Genomic DNA, 15,602 nt, shown 5'->3' with positions numbered 1-15,602 from the left:
AGTTCTTTCAGCTCCTCCCCCAACCCCACCCCCACTCTCCAAACTCCCTCCAGACTCAGTTCAAGGGCCCCTTTCCCCACCCTGTTGTGGGTATTGTCTACCCTCCATCACCATGTCCATTCCGTCCAGCCCCGTATCTCAGTTGTCATGTTTTATCTGCTGCCCCTCTGGACCTGCTCCTCCCAGGCCGGTATGAGGTTGGCTCACTGCATCCCCAGGGCCTGTCCTGTGGGCTGCATCAGTGGATGCAGGATGGATGGGGCCACACAGAAGGATTCTCACAGCTCTGGGTCAGCTGCCTGGGGAAGGGACACCAGCTGCTCCCTCTGGTTACCCCCGCCCCCTTGGTATCTTCAGTATCTTTTTTCAGTGGATCCTTCTCTTCCCTCAAAATACTAAGGACAGCGTCTCAAACATGACTGGATTTCCCCAATGGATAATATTCAAAGCTTTGTGTAGATAATTCACAAAATTAAAAACACAGCCAGCTAAGAGAAACGTTAGAGAACATGTTGCAACTTACTAGTTGTCATAGAAATGCAAATTAAACAGTGAGATCCCATAGGGTCTGAAATGTGCATCAAGAGCTGTGAAATGTTCAAGCCATCTGCCTCATCACCCACATCTGTGATAAATCCTAACAAAGCCACAAAATATTAGAAAAACTTACTGCCCAACAGTTACCTGCAGTATTCTTTTGTTAAGGACCTTTTTAACTGTGAAAAATAATTCGCAGAAAGTATACAGCAATAAACACATAGCTTAATGAATTATTATAAAGAAGTACTCAATGTAAGCACCATGGGTCACGAGATGGAACACCCTGGCACCCCAGGAGTCTGTGTGTGTCCCTTACAAATCACAAAGTCCCCTCCCCAGAGAGAAGCACTCCCTTGCTTTTCTCCAGAGTTTGCCCACCTCAGTAAGCATCCAGGAACGTGATGGTTTACTTCGCCTGTTCTGGGGGTTCACACAAGTGGAGGCAGAGTTCGTGTTCCCTCCTGTTCAACTTCTTTCACTCAGCATTGCAGGAGCCTTGTTCTCATGTCCCCTGGAGCCACACGCGTGCATTTCTGTAGACCAGGTAGCGAGGATCAGAATGGCTGAGTCATAGGGATTCTGTGGGAGAAGGTGTATAATCTCCCGGCGCACAGTGGGCACTTAATACAGTGTCATTCTCCCCTCTCCCTCTGGGACGTGGGTCCAGCTCCGTTTGGAAGCAGGACTCTCCCGGCTCCCATCCCCAGTACCGACCTGCCTCCTGTCCTCCTACGACCACTGCTTCCACCACCCGGATCCAGTTCTCTCCCCCAGCCTCCAGGGACAGAGCCGTCCTAGCATCTTACCCTCTGCTGTCAACACAGCTCCCTCCCTGTGAGGGGTCCTTCGGATTTCCTTCCAGGAACAGGACAAAGCTGACCCAGGCAGGAGCCTGCCCCTCTGTCTCCCACCCCTCCTTCTTCACTACAGCCCTTCACTGACAAGACGGAGCTGCTTCACTTTTCAGAAGATGGATCTTTATACAACAAATGGGAATAATAAGTCTCAGGCTTTTTGGACAGTTTTTCAAAGAAGTTGAGGTAAGAGAAAAAACATGGAAAGTGGAGCCTGATGGATGTGCAGGGATGAGGCTTCGGGGAGGTGGAGAAGCTGGGGAGCTGCCTGTCTGGGGACAGGAGGTGCTGGGCAGGATGGGGCCTGGAGAAACAGCCTCGGTGCCTTTGGCTCTCTGTCCTTTAAGAAAATCACCTTTATATCTCCACTGCTCAGTTCTAGAGTCTTGTGCCACTTTGCAAGGTGGGTCTGTTGTGATTACCGCCACTGTATACCAGGTCTCAGGAAGAACTCCTGAAACTCCATGTGGTTAAGGAACAGGCTTTATCAGGAAAACTGACCAAGAGAGGTTGTCAAGAAGAGGAGAGGAAGTGACCCCGGTTCTCTCATCATCCCATGGAGAGGAACGACCGGCTCTCAGTGATTAGCTGGACACACAGAGTGGGGCTGTGCTCCAGAGGAAGGACCTTGCTCCCAGGTCATTCTCTCTTCTTGCAGAACAAGGGGTGGGAGCAGCTTGGACAGTGAGAGACAGACAATCACTAACCCCAAGAGTCTGGTTTAGTTGCCAGCAACTTATAAGAGCTTTCTAGGAGTGCAGGCAGCCCAGCACCAGGGTCTTGGGGGCCATTTGTAAGCCCTCTTCCCCAGGATAGAGCTAATGACCACAATGAACATGCAGTAGGATGCAGACTCTCCTGGGAGGAGAAGGAAACTTCAATAAAAGTTGGGTTAATGACCAGGAAAACCAGGACCTCCAGAATGCTTAGTTGCACCCCTGGCTGTCGGGAGTCCTGGGTGACAGTCAGTTACACTCCCCGAGTCCGTAGATGACGTCCTGTGCTCAGGTTTGAGAGATGCACCTGGCGTGTAGCCTGTAGTTGCTGTCCCTAGTCTTGAATCTGCCCCGGTTCTGGGTCTAGGCCGTGGCAGTGCTTGGGCAGGGGAGAAGCAGGTGCTCACAAGGCTGCATCAGAGGTGATGGCAGGAGGCAGTCTTGGCTTGACCTCTGGGAACTGAGTGGTTGGCAGACCGAGGAGCAGAGTTCAAAGCAGACCGGTGCCCCTGAGCACTGACTGAGGTCTGGAATTCTTTCTGGGGAAGGTTAGCTCAGAGCCTAGGGCCTTTTATTATCTTCAGGGATACTTGTCACAGGAATTCTTTAGTGCTTTTAGGTGCTGTGTGTTACCCACATGTGAGCTTCATCTCCAGAGAATCGTCTCAATTCCACCCAAAATCTTCTGGAAGCGGAATCATTCTCACAAACAGGAAACATTTATTCTGGCACCTACAATCTGAAGGACCTGTGGGAAGCCTGAGGACACAAACTGGAAAAGACTGTCCTGGTCTCAGGAGACCCCATTTCCTTTGGAGACCACACACCCAGCCTGCAGCGAGACCAGGACCCAAAGTCTTGATGGGGGAGGCATTAGTCTTGCTGCTCTGTGTATTTCATCACGTGGACGTGGCTGTGGCCCTGGGCTCTGTCCACGGTCCCTGGATCCTCACTGGCCCCACTCTCCTGGCCCTCCCCCCAGGCTGTCCTGGCTGGCTCTGCTCCCTGCAGCTTGGAGATTTCCTGGCTTCCCCACACCCCTCCTCCTGGCTGGCGGAGTCTTGATCTGAGTGGATAGTTAACCAGGAGCTTGCTGCCGCTTATTCTGCCCTCAGGCCCCTGTTGTCAAATTCCATCCTCTCAGGGCCTGGCTGTGTGACCCAGCACCCCCTCCAATGCACATCCACCCTCTGGACACTGAGCTGTATGACTGGAAGGGGTCATAGAGGGAGTCAGTTCTCCCCTCCTCAGTTCTGTTTGCTTCCATCCCCTCTGCTGAGATCCCCAATCTTACTTGACCCCTGGAGATGTGTGAGGAGGCATCTGGGGACAGCCTAGGAAGCCAGTGGTCTCACTTACTCCCCTTTTGTCCCTCCCCCTCAGATTGTTATTCTCTTGGTAAACTTTTATGCATGAAAAGCTCATTTAAAAATTAATTTCAAAGCCATTTCTCACATCCCTAGAGCACTCACATGCAGGCTTTGGAGTGTGCATCCCACAACATGCTGGACCAGTTGCCTCTGGTTCACCGTGGCTTTGGCCCCCGTCAGGAACAGAGACTCAAGCCACTGGCCTCTGAGCTACATTTCTTCCCATTCCTGCAGCCCCTTCCCCTCCTGGGGGCTGTGTGTTCTCCACTTGTGATCTCCTTGTAGATCCTCCTGCACTCCTCCTCCAAGAAGCTTTCCTGCTTTATTTCGGTTTTCACACATTCTGTTCTGCTCTCCTTGACGAAAGAAAATGCTTTTTAAGAGCCTCTTTACTGTTTCACATACAACCTGCACTGAAATGAATTCTGCTTCCATCTCCCTAATAGAGTTCAGGACTCCTTTAATGCAGTGACTCTGCTTCTTGTCTTTGTATCCCAGTCGTGCTGCACACAGTTGGCACTCATTACATATTTTTTGAATGGTGACCTGATGTTGGAAGACACTCTTTCAGGAAATCTCCAGGGCAGTTTGATCTTGAGCCACCAGGGGGCACTAGTGCCCCGGTGCTGCCGGTCCTCAGGGACTGAGGGCGCTTTGAGGGAGGCTGAGGTGCTGGTTGCAGGTGATGGGGGCACGTCGAGTCTTTTCATTTCTCTTCCAGACTCTTTTCATCTTCTTAAGGCTTTATTACAAAATGCCATAGATTGGATGGCTTAAACAACAGAAATACACTCTTACAGTTCTGGTGCCTGTGAAATCCAAGATTAAAGGGCTGGTTGATTCTCTTCCTAGTGAGGACCCTCTTCCTGGCTTGCTGTTTCCTTACGTGGTGAAGCGGGAAAGCTCTGCTATCTCTTAGTCTTCTTACAAGGGCACTGATCCCATCATAGGGGCTCCACCCTCATGACTTCATCTTAAAGTAACTGCCTCCCAAAGGCCCACCTCCTAATACCACTACATGGGGGGTTAGGACTTCTGCATATGAATTTCGCAGGGACACAGACATAGCCCTTAACACTGACTACAGGGGATCACAGGTGTGGTTGGGACTAGAGAGACTGGGAGGGGGTGACACGTTGACTGGTGGAGCATCAGTTCAGATGTAAACACATGGCCCAGGGTCCAGGGATTAAGGGCCAAATCCCTGAGCAGTAAGAGTCCAGGTGGGGCATCAGGTGAGGTTCCCATGTAGAAGGGGTCCATGTTTGTGATCATGGTGGTGAGAATTATTTTTGGGTGGGATTTCCATCCAGGTGAGAGGCAGTACAGGGCTGGGAGTAGGGTGGGTACCACTGGGAAGTGGAGGACCCTTCAGAACCTGATGTCTCAGATCTGAGATATTGATCTGGATGAGACATTTCTGAGCTGAAACAGCCTCAGAGAGGAGAGGGACTCTGCCCTACCCTTTGAGACAGCCTCTGAGAAGTGAAGGCAGATTTCCTGGGGGAGGTTAGATGGGACTCAGGGGGTTTCCAGGGGATGGGGCTCATTCAGGGGGAAATACCCAGCGCTGGAGAGCACATTTTGATCTTCGGAAACTGGAGCCTGCTTTGAAGAACCAAGAGAAGACTCCAGGTCAGTAGCAAACACAGATCCCCAATTGGATCTCTGTGTCCCTTTCCATCCTCACTTCTTTATGTCTCTGAGCTTTTGTTTGTTTCTTTGTGTTTGTTGTTATTTTTTTTTCTTTAGAACATGAGTAGTCTCATTCCTGCTTCTCAAGTCAGTTTGAAGACACCCTGACATGAAGGATACACAGTATTTTGGAATTTGTAGGGCACTTCCTATCTGGTTCTCATATTTAGCACTCACAGCTAGACGCCTGCCTCTCCTGCTGTGTGGCCGTGGGCAAGACCCTCAACCTCCCTGGATCTCTGATTTCTCATGAGCCCAATGAGGGTGTTAACGGGGCAGAGCTCATCAAGCTACTGTGAGGATTAGACAAAATAATGTTATCACGCAGTGCTTAATGTACGTGCTCATCAAATAATACCTATTTGAAAATAATCTAATATTTATTAGTTTAATTTTCAAAGAAAAATACAGAAAACAATTTGTTATGTTCTCTCCGGCAGTTAATTCCTGATGACAAAGATCATGTCATATACATATGATTAAAAATTCAAGCAAATGTTTAAGGAAAAAGATAGCAGCCCTTCCACCTTACTTTCCCACAGCCCCTCTTCTCTAGGGTAACGTCTCTTTTTGTAATTTTCTTACAATTAATAGTAGCTGCTGTCTTTTCAAGCCTGTATTTGTATAGGACATTTAGATACATCTGTATTCTATGTACCACTCAGTAACATTGGTTCAAAGATGTAACCCAATTTCAGAAGTGTTAAATGTGCAAATATGTGTGCAGGGTTAAGGTGACACTCAGAACGCCATTGCTCCCCTCCCCTGAACCCTGCCCAGTAGCAGACTCGACCACAACCATCCTTCTCGTTCTTCTCTCCATGCCTTAGTTCAGGCTGCTTTCACCTCCGCGAGTGGCCTTTCCTCCACCCTCCTAAGTTGGCCTCTGGTTTGAGATCTAACTCAGGTCCTTACCCATGGGGTTTCCCAGAGTGTTCCCTTGATGAATACCTGCTCCCATGGTAAATGGTGTTCGACCCCAGCAATGTGTTCTGCCCCCACTGTCCCCCTGCTGGAAGATAAAACCCTGAGGGGAGGGCTCGTGTCTCCTTCACCTGTTACCCTGTGAGGCTTTTGTCCAAGCTCAGTGGGTATCTTTTATCTCATTTTAAAGCCACCATAGTTATTCACATGTTGAAAGAAAAAAAACTGAGGGCGGGATATCGTGAGAGTTAGAAATGCAGACATAGCTGTGTTCTAACAAACTGTTGGGCTTACAATATTCCTGAACAATTTCACAGGTGGGTCCTTGATGATACAGTTACACATGGCCTTAATTTAATGAAAATATTTAAAAAGGAAAGGAGGACCATAATTTTATAGACTTCTTATCACTGTCCAGAATTTGATAGAACAACGATTGAGCCGAAGTTGTAGGACACAAACAGAGCATTTGGTTCACATTTAATTAAGGGTGTGTGCGTGTATAAAAGAGCAAATAATTAAATAACAGTAAGTGCATTTGACATTGTATGTCACGCATGAGCGTCCTGCATGCACCCCTTTAAGTGAAAGAGGGCATTGAAGAAATTTGGGAAGAGTCATGTCTCAGGACTTTCAATTATGCTATTAAGACTTAGAATCTTAACTGGGTTGGAAAGCCTTTCCCAAAGTTTTGGCATAGATTCCCCTATTATTCTCTGGGCATTTAAAAACATACTATGCTTTTATCAGATTGTTTTCATGTTAAGTTACAACTATACTTATTTGAGTTCTAAATACATATGTTGATTGATGCAAAAATCACTTCCTAGTGATTTACCCTGCATCATTTCGGTTGCATAATGCCTGCAAAGGAGGACCTCTGTCGTGTACCTCAAAGCTCCTACCTGCGTGTTCAACTGTTTCTGGCTCACTGAGCACATCTACCAAAAACAGAACAGCGCACCACAGCCAGTGTCCTCCCGTGGGTAAGTCAAGATGCTGACTGTTGATAAGCACTTTAAAACCCATCACATGCAAAAGCAAGGAATGACTGCACAGAAGTTGCAAGCTACTGCATCATGCCTGCACAACTCCTTTATTCTGCAGAAACCTCAATTATTTGTCTCAGATTTTAAGAAAAGGTTGACTTAATGCTACAGGAGAGAAGCAATGAAATAAACCGCTTTAAAGGATAAATCGGCACAGAGTTAAAGCCACATTTTTCTTTCTTGTTTCTTTATTGAAGTATAGTTGGACTACAATATTATGTTAGCTTCAGGTGTACAACATAGTGATTTGATGCTTTTATAGGTTGTACTCCATACAAAGTTCTTATAAGTATTGACTGCATTCCCTCTGCCGTACATTACATCCTTGGAACTTATTTATTTTGTGCCTAGTAGTTTGTGCCTCTTAATCCCCTTCCCCATCATACCCTTCCCCCTAGACTCTCCCTTCTCACAACCACCAGTTTGTTCTCTATATCTGTGAGTCTGCTTCTGCTGTGTTACATTTGCTCATTTGTTTTATTTTTTTATGTTTAACAGGTGATATTTCAGATGGCCATACTCTCCCAGATGCATCAATTTCCTTGAAGATCCAATCCACATATGTTCATATGCCGTGCTGGCAGGGAGACTGGCTGAAATGGCCAAAATCTAAGAGCTAATGTTCTTTTGGCCAGAATAATGGAATGATTATTTTCCTAGCTATCAATCTAAGCAAACAGAACCATCTGTCATGCAATGCAAACATACACATCTTAAGTACAGAAAGTCCAGTTGCCTTGACAGAGTTTGGAGTATCCTACTAACCGGGGCTGTAAAATGAGTTCTGAGCTAGGATAATGTGTGCTTTTGAGGCATTTCCTCATTAACATTTACCTGCTTAAACTAATTACTCATATTTCTTCTCCACTGGCTTTTAAACTTTGTTGAATATTGTGCAAAAAACAGTTGAATGAAGGCTTTGCAGAACAACAAGCAATGATATTTCCAGATCTATGCAGTATTGACAAGGTGACACACCAGTTTCAGAACTGGAGATTCTTGACACTGGGTCCCAAACAGGTTAAGAAAACTCTTAAACTGTTAAAGGCTATTACAAAACCAGAAGTTTCAACGAGGTACAAGAATACTAATATTGAGTTACCAATAGCCCAGTTCCTAACAGTTTGGTTTGCTAAAGTCCACATAAAATGGAACTGCTCTATACACTACAGCCCATAGCTTCCTCGTTCTCCAGGAAAGAGTTAGTGGACCCTAGTTTGGATTCTCAACAGTAGGTAGTCATATTGGTCAGTGCTTCTCCTCCCCCCTAAACCCTCCTCAAATACCAAATACCACTTATTTACCAATACCTTTCTTGATTTAGCTATTAACCAGAAAACTCACTAACAGCCAAAAGGTTCCAGCTGCTCTGGATTCCCCTTTAGAGCAGTGCCAACTCTCAGAAGCAATGAGTCTGGGGCAGGTCCTGCTTGAGGGGAAACAGACAAATCATATCTCCATCTTTAGCTCCAAGGGGCAAGTGAGTGAAAGATTGGTTATCCAACTTGGCAGATCATCACACAAATACAAAATCCCTCCCTCACTGAGGCTGCATTTTCCTAAACCCCCAGATGAAAAGGGTCAAGCTCAGCCAATCGCTTGCAGCAGGGTTGGTCGATGGAAATTGTTGGAAATGTACAGAGTTTCCATCTTGATTTAGTGCCAATGCAAAGCCATTTAAGGACTGCAAAATGTGACTTCCCTAATGTGCTTCAAATACTTCCATGGCTGGTGCGCTGGGGCTTTCCTTCATCATGCACCTAAAACTTTTACTGATGTGTTAGGTGATGGACCTTCTGCTCTATGAAGGATCCTCCTGGTTAGCGAAAGCCCTCATCCTCAGGTAGCTAATGATACGTCAAATGATGGAGACCTTGTCATGCTGGCTAGTGATGGCTTCAGGAAGAGGTAACAACTTGGCCAATTCACAGAACTCAAAAGATACTTCTCCTGGGCGGGAGAGAGCTGTGTCTAGGGATTTCTCCATTCTCAGTGCTTGTAAATCAGGAAAGTAAAATGTGAATCCATAATTCTTTCTCTCCTCATGCATTTTATAGGTGCTATGAAATGTACACTGTGGTTTCCTGACAGTCCAGTAAGCACCTTCACCAAAGTACACAGCACCATGAACCACCTCGGTGACAGCGCTCCAGTGTGACATGCTGAGGCTTTCCTCCCTTTCTTCAGCATTTATTGGCAATATTTCCTTGTTGTGACCACCCCTCTAGTGGTTTCCCTTGGCCGGAACACCTTGACAATAAATATTAACAATCCTTAAAAAAGCAAGCCTTTGAAATGATTCCTGTAGTTAGAAGGAATGCCCTGCTGTGGGCTGAATTCCGGGTCATATTTCATGAGTATTGACAGAGCTGGAAGTGACCGAAAAGGCTCCGAGCTGGCCTTGACAACTCTATTTGTGTTATGCAAACTTTTGAGAATCTGATGAAAACTAGGAACCCTTTTCTAGAGAAATGCATCCACCTACAAAAAGCAAGAAGGAAAGACACAATCTAAAAACGAGAAAGTTCTCTTAGAAATGGAAATAAGAAATCAAGGCAGGAATTTAAAAAAAAAATGACTGAAAGGCGTTTCCTGGGGCTGATGACTAGTCTTGAGATGATGTGATTAAAAGGGAATTTTACCTCTGTTGATTTGCTCCAAGAGCCTGTGACTTCAGCAATGGCAGACAAATCCCAAATGAGGGAAAATCTACAAAGTATCTGACCAGCACTCCTCAAAACTGTCATCAGAAACAAGGGAATTCTGAGAAACTGTCACAGCTAAGGGAGCCAAAGGAGGCAGGAAAACTAAACGTAGTGTGCTATCCTGGATGGGATCCTGGAAGGAAAAAAGGGCATAAAGTAAGTATCATGGATATCTGAATAAGGTATGGATCTTAATTAATATTAATATATCAATAGGAGTTGATTGGTTGTAACAAATTACCATACTAATGTGAGATGTTAATAATGTGGAAATAGTATGTAGGGGATATGAGAATTTTATTATCTTCATAGTTTTCCTGTAAATATGAAACCCTCCTAGAAAATAAAGTCTATTAAAAATTAATAAAAGTTTTAAAGCATGAAATTAAAAAATGCTTCCACAAAATGAGAGAAAAAGTAAAAGCAGCTGGATCTAGATTTCAGTGGGTGGGACGCTGGGCAGCAGAGGGTTCATGCCCTTTGTGTCTTCCTGGCAGAGGTGGGCAGAGCTGGCAGGAACTGGCTTGTGGGTTAGACCCACTCAGTGTCGTCAGGTGTGTTTAGCCTGAGTAGGGTAGAAAGAAAACCGGCGTAGACTTATGTGGAGAGAAAGTAACTTCCTTTGGTGTCTTAACTCTTTCCTGGGTCCTTGAAGGGGCTGCCAACTGACCTGAGCCATTTTCTCAAAAATGTTCCCCAAATACTGGCTTGTGCTAAATGCAGCTGGGGTCCAATCCATGGGACTGATCTTTGAGGCAGAAGTTGACCCTGGGGCAGATGCACAGATGCTGGGAAATGACATGATCCCAGTTGCTCTCCTAGGCCACCCTCCCTGCCCCTTCCCAAGGAGACTTTGCCCCTGGAACTAGGTGATGGGTAATCTGACCTCTGGCAGAGGGTGTGCATGGGTGTGTGTGTGTGTGTGTGTGTGTGTGGAGTGGCATTTTCTGGTCTCCTTTGCATCCTTAGCCCTCCGATGGAGAGTGAGTTCCTCTAAGGTCTGACCCCATCAGGCCCCACCATCCCCAGTTCACAGACTGGGAGCTCTGGACAGTAGGGAGAGGTCCTCTGGGAGACGGAGACCTTGGCTCCAGATCACCCAGGCTGCTCCTGACCCCAGGTGGTCTCAGTAATGCTGTAGACCCCTGCAGAGACTTCATGGGAGCCTCAAGGGTGGAGGTGGAGGCCTGTTCAGGATTCCCTGGGCCAATAGGCTCTGAAGGGTCACCAGAGGTTCTGCCCCTATGACTTCCAGGCTGCTGCAAACTAGATGTGCCTTTTTCCTTTTGATTTGATTTAATTAGAACTTTTAATTGAGGTTTTTGACATATAACATATTGCATTGTTTCACTTTTACAACATAATGATTCAATATTTGCATATATTGCACAATGATTAACTCAATAAATCTAGTTGGCAACTGTCACCATACACAGTTACAGAACTGTTTTTTCTTGTATTGAGAACTTTAGATCTAGTTTCTTAGCAACTTTCAAGTATGCAACACAATATTATCAATTATAGCCACTATGCTGTACATTACATCCCCACAACTTATTTATTTTATAACTAGGAGTGTACCCTTTGAGTCCCATCACCCATTCTGCCCACCTCCCCCCACTCCAACCCTTTGCAAACACAAATCTATTCTCTGTATCTATCAGTTTTAGTATTGGTCTTTCTCTGCCTTATTTCATGCAGCATGATGCCCTCAAGGTCTATCCATATTGTAGCTTATGGCAAGGTTTCATTCTTTTTATGGCTTAATAATATTCCACTATATCTATCTATCTATCTACATCTATACATATATATATATATCACATTTTCTTTAGCCATCCATCCGTTGATGGACACTTAGGTCTTAGATTGTTTCCATTTCTTGATTATTATAAATAATGCTGCATTGAGCATGAGAGTGCATATATGTCCTTTCAATTTAGTGTTTTCATTCTCTTCAGATAAATACCCAAAAAGTGGAATTGCTGAATCATATGGTGGTTTTATTTTTAATTTTTGAGGAACCTCCATAGTGTTTGCACCAATTTACTTTCCCTAAAATAATGTACAGTGTTCCCTTTTCTCCACATTGTTACCAACACTTGTTATTACATCTTTTTGGTGATAGCCAGTCTAACAGATGTGAGGTGATATCTTTGGTTTTGATTTGCATTTCCTTTATGGTTAGTGATGTTAAGCCTGTTTACATGTACTGACTGGCCATCTGTATGTCATCTATGAAAATATCTATTCAGATCTTCTGCCCATTTTTAAATTGGTTGTGTTTTTGCTGTTGAGTTTTATGAGTTCTTTACATATTTTTTGATATTAACCTCTTATCAGAAACACAGTTTGCAAAAGCTTTCTCCCATTCAGTCAATCACCTTTTCATTTCATTGATGATTTCCTTTACTGTGCAGAAGCTATTTAGTTTGATGTAGTCTCACAGGTTGCTTTTTGCCTTTTTGCTTTTGCTTTTAGTGTCATACTAAAGAAAATCATTGCCAAAACCTATGTGAATGAACTTACCACCTATGTTTCCTTGTAGGAGTTTTATGGTTTCAGGTTTTACATTCAATTCTTTAATCCATTTTGAGACAATTTTTGTGTATGGTATAAGGTAGTGTCCAGTTTTATTCTTTTGCATGTGACTATTCAGTTTTCCCAGCACCATTTATTGAAAAGACTGTCCTTTCCCCTTTGTATATTCTTGGCTGCTTTGTCATAAATTAATTGACCATATATGTGTCAGTTTATTTCTGTACTCTTTATTCTGTTTGATTGATCTACGTGTTTGTTTTTATGCCAATACCATACTGTTTTGACTACTATAGCTTTGTACTATTATTTGAAATCAGGCAGCATGGTGCTTCCAGCTTTGTTTTTTATCAAGGTAGCTTTGGCTACTTGGGGTCTTGTAGTTCCATACAAATTTTAGGATTGTTTGTTCTATTTCTGAGGAAAAAGCCATTGGAAGTTTGGTAAGGATTGCACTGAATCTGTAGATTGCTTTGAATAGTATGAACATTTTAACAATATTATTCCAATCCATGAGCATGAAATATCTTTAAATTTGTGTCTTCAGTATTTTTCATCAATATTGTACAGTTTTCAGTGTATAGGTTTTTCACGTCCTTGGTTAAATTTATTCCTAAGTCTTTTACTCTTTTTAATGCAATTGTATTTGGAATTGCTCTCTTAATTTCTCTTTCTGATAGTTTATTGTTATTGCATAGAAATACAACAGATTTTTGTGCATTGATTTTGTATCCTGAATTTTTAAATTAGTTATAACAAGTTATTTGTGTGTGTGTGTGTGTGTGTGTGTGTGTGTGCGTGGAGTCTTAAGGGTTTTCTATATGTAATATCTTGTCATCCACAAATTGTGACAGTTCTGCTTCTTTCTTTCTGCTTTGGGTGCCTTTCTTTCTTTCTTTCTTTTTTTGCTTAATCACAAGCTTTCAGCTTTTCACCGTTGAGTGTGATGTAGTTGTGGGCTTGTCATCTATGGCTTTTAATATGTTGAGGTACTTTTCTTCTATACCCACTTCATTGAGAGGTTTTTTTTTTTTTTTTAAATCATAAAGGGATGTTGAATTTTGTCAAATGCTATTTCTGCATCTATTGAGATGGTCACATAATTTTTATCCTTCATTTTATTAATGTGGTATATCACATCTATTGACAAGTGGATGCTGAAAAATTCTTGCATCCCTGGAATGAATGCTTCACGATTATGGTCCGTATGGTCCTTTAATGTGTTGTTGAACATGACTTGCTAGTATTTTGTGGAGGAGTTTTGCATCTATGTTTATCAGGGATATTGGCCTGTACTTTTTTTTCCCTTGTGGTGTCCTTGTCTGATTTTGGCATCAGGGTAATGTTGACCTCAGAAAATGAGTTTAGAAGTGTTCCCTTCTCTTCTGTTTTTTGGAAGAGATAGAGAATGATTGATATTAATTCTTCTATGAATATTGGGTAGAATTTACTAGTGAAGCTGGTCCTGGACTTTTGTTTTTGGAAGTTTTCTGTTTACTGATCCAATCTCATCACTCATTATTCAGATTTTCTATTTCTTCATGATTCAGTCTTGGAAGAGTGTATGTTTCTGTGGGTGGGGAGGGAAGGGGAAAAGTTTTCCAAGAAAGTGAGTGCAACGAGAGCCAAGGTGCAGAAGTGAGTGTACTTGGACTGATAAAGGACATTTCCCAGAGCTTGGGGCTGGTGTCTGGAGACTTGCTCACAGCTGGGGGATGAGTCTGGGGGAATGATGATGGAAGCAGTTAGGACCTCAATAAGAACCGAAAACAACAACAAAAGCCTGGTGAAGACTCAGACACAACTGTCTAAAACTTAACAAAGAAGCTTGGAGCCCAACAATGGCTCAAGCTGAGCTCCAGACAACCAACAAATGCTCCTCTGACAAGCCAAGCACTTATTTAACTGAAGCCATGATTGTGGTGCAGTGGGGGGAAGACACTGAGTGGTGATGGTGGGGATCTGTGGAGGTGGGGCAGTGAGCCTTTGGGTTAGCTATGCGAGGGGGTAGTGGTGAAGCCTTTAGAATGTGTTCCATCATTTGCTATTAAAAACAATTCAGCAATCAATAATCTTGCATGAATGCCATCTGTGGGACAAAATTTTAGAAACAGGATTGCTGGATCACAGAGCAGACGTAGTCAGGATTATGACTATGTTAGTATCACCAGATTGTCTCCCATATGGGTTGTAACATTTTGCATCACTACCAGCAACGTATGGGTGCCTGATTTTCTACACCTTTTTGGACTTTTGGAAATTTGAACTTTTGGGATTTCAAGCCAAATGGTCTGGCTCCAGAGTCCACTCTTTAAACCATTAGGTTACCCCACCTCTAAAGAATACTTATTGAGTGTTTACTATTGTTCTCAGTGCTAGGAATACATCTGAGAGCAAGACAGATAAATTCTGAGACCTCAAGAACTTACCTCCTAGGCGAGACAGGGGAAATCAACAAATGACCAAGCAGATATGGAAAGTCAGGTGGTGGCAAGTGTGTGAGGATATAACAAGCAGAGGAAGACAGGAGAGCTGCTATTTTAGATGGGACTCTCTCTGCAGGGAAGCCCTCTTTGGAGAGGTAGCAGAGACCTGATAAGTATGAATGAGAACCATTTCAGTAAATGGGGGAAAATACCAGGAGGAGAAGTGACATGTGCCAAAACCCTGAGTTACTAGTCTCCCTGAGGTACTGGAGAAACAGACATAGGTCTTGTGTGGCTCGAGGGGAGTGATGGATGGAAACTAGAGAGACAAGGTGGGAGAGGTGGCCTGAGGACTGACGGTGTTAGGGCCTGGAAGGACAAGGTACAGACTTGAATTTCTTTCTAAGTGGGACGGGGAGACAGCAGAGTATTTGGAGCAGCAGAGGGATAGATGATGACATCGGCTTAAAGGCCCACGCTGGCTGTGTGTGGAAAACAGACCAGCAGTGCAGCGAGAGTGGAGCCTGGGAGGGAGTTGGGAGGATCCAGCAGAAGTGCAGCTTGAAGTGGAAGTGGTGGAGGCAGTGAGAAGGGGGTGAATTCATGAAATATTTGGAGAGGTGGCAGGATTTGCTGAGGGGTCGGATGCAGAGCCTGAGTGAAAGAGGAGCCAAGGATTTTGGCCTGAGCACCATGCTGAAGGATGGTTTGGGGGTCAGCGATGACGGTGGGGCCTGAGATGCAATGGGACCTTCACGTGGGGCTATCAGGCAAAGATACACGTG

The 15,602-nt window shown here is 44.3% G+C and overlaps 1 protein-coding gene and 1 long non-coding RNA gene across 2 annotated transcripts in view; both read left to right on the top strand.

The window, feature by feature from the left end:
- The window catches only part of LOC102517661 (SLAM family member 5-like), a 48,787-nt gene that overhangs the window by 12,046 nt on the left and 21,139 nt on the right, over window positions 1-15,602 (top strand). The window lies entirely within an intron of this gene.
- LOC116658700 lies at window positions 5,021-9,403 on the top strand. Its single transcript, XR_004313967.1, has 3 exons — window positions 5,021-5,115; window positions 6,972-7,085; window positions 7,647-9,403. It is a non-coding gene; the product is annotated as an uncharacterized LOC116658700 (long non-coding RNA).

The sequence above is a fragment of the Camelus ferus genome, chromosome 21, assembly GCF_009834535.1.
Source record: "Camelus ferus isolate YT-003-E chromosome 21, BCGSAC_Cfer_1.0, whole genome shotgun sequence".
Classification (NCBI taxonomy): Eukaryota; Metazoa; Chordata; class Mammalia; order Artiodactyla; family Camelidae; genus Camelus; species Camelus ferus.
Note: the sequence above shows the minus strand (reverse complement) of the source record. Positions and strands in the feature narration are given on the sequence as shown.